The following is a 1763-nucleotide window of genomic DNA, read 5'->3' on the forward strand; positions in this document are numbered from 1 at the left end:
CACTGCTGTAAAATGCTGGAATCAAGCAGCAAATTAAGGGGCAAGTAGTGAAACCGAGCAGGGCCCTGTGGGGCTCCCTGGTGCCGGGGCTTTTCTGTCTTCATTTCTTGTGGGCAAGACTCCAGCCTCCATGGCCTTCCCTGAGTTCCAAAGGGCGGGTTCAAGGGAGGAACTGGTCCTCAGTTCCTTGGAGGAGCAGCCAAGAGACCACCTGAGGCAAGATTAAAGGGACCAGAGAAGCTCATCAAGATTGGGAGACCCACCACCTGAGAGGGCTCCCCAGGTAGCCCTAGTGGTAAAGAACCTGCCTGCCAGTGCAGGAGAGATATAGGATGAAAGTTCGATCCCTGGGTGGGGACGATCCCCTGGAGAAGGAAATGGCAACCCACTCCAGTATTCTAGCCTGGAGATCCCATGGACAGAGGAGCCTGGCGGGCTACAGTCCACAGGGTCTCACAGAGCCAGACACGACTGAAGTGACTTAGCATGCACACACCACCTGAGAGGAGATTAAGGGAGTGCAAGCCCTGCTCACACCCGAATCTTGTCAGAGACCCACTTTAAAAAATGTTATTTATTTTTTAATTGAAGGATAATTGCTTTACAGAATTTTGTTGGTTTCTGCCCAACATCAGTGTGAATCAGCCACAGGGGTACATGTGTCCCCTCCCTCCTGAACCTCCCTCCCATCTCCCGCCCCATCCTACCCCTCTAGGTTGATACAGAGCCCGTTTGAGTTCCCTGAGCCACACAGCAAATTCCCATTGGCTATCTAGTTTACATATGGTAATGTGAGTTTCCATGCTACTCAGAGATCCCACTTTTGAACAGCTGTTACACATCTCATCAAGTCCTCTGGAGTTGAGACACTTGTCCAAGGGCAAAGCCAGGTCTTCTCCCTTCGCCTGTCAAAGCAATAAGTCTGTCCTTTTCTATGTCACTTACAACGCTGTCTCCGGGATGTGATTTTACAACGACATACAGAGAGGCTGAGTTTTTGGTAAGTGGAAGTTTAGAACTTGGATTTTAAGATTTCAAGGCAAGCCAAACCATATATACAGCTTAGAAAATATTGTATGGTAAAACATAAGGTAAACCCCATGGAGCCCTATACCAAGGTCACAGGACGAAAATTTCTGGAATTAAGCAAGCTCCATAGCAACTGCTGCCATGAACCTCCTGATCGTAACTGGCCAGTTCCTGACCCCATAATACTGACCCTATTAGCCAGCCAGAGCATCCTAAACAATCACCTAATGCCCCTCTTCCAGCTGGAATTTTCTCTGTCTTGAGGCTATAAAAATTGGCCACTAGCCTCCGAAAGGGGTCAGCTGTGCCTTGAGCCAGCCTGCTGTTCTAACAGTGTCTCCCACTCTAATGAACTATTCTCCTCTCATTCTGCCTAAAATATCTGGAAATTGTTTTCCAATCCATGCACAGACCACGACAGACCCTAAAGTTAAGAAAATTTGTAAAGCCATTTGTCAGCAATTTTTCAGACTACAAAGATGTTTTATTTATCTCGTTAAACTGTAAAGATTTCACTGACATAAATTTAAACTATTTTGTGGAATGACCACTTCCTAGATAATTGAAGCAATTTACATATTACAGAATATATTCTATAGAACATATTCTATAATTTGAAATCAGACCCAAGAGTGTATTATAAACAATAAACTGTCCTTAAGTATTGGGTTGGGCAAAAAGCTCATTTGGATTTTTCAATAAGATGTTACAGAAAAACCCAAAAGAACTTTTTG

Source organism: Bos mutus, chromosome 12, assembly GCF_027580195.1.
Source record: "Bos mutus isolate GX-2022 chromosome 12, NWIPB_WYAK_1.1, whole genome shotgun sequence".
Lineage (NCBI taxonomy): Eukaryota > Metazoa > Chordata > Mammalia > Artiodactyla > Bovidae > Bos > Bos mutus.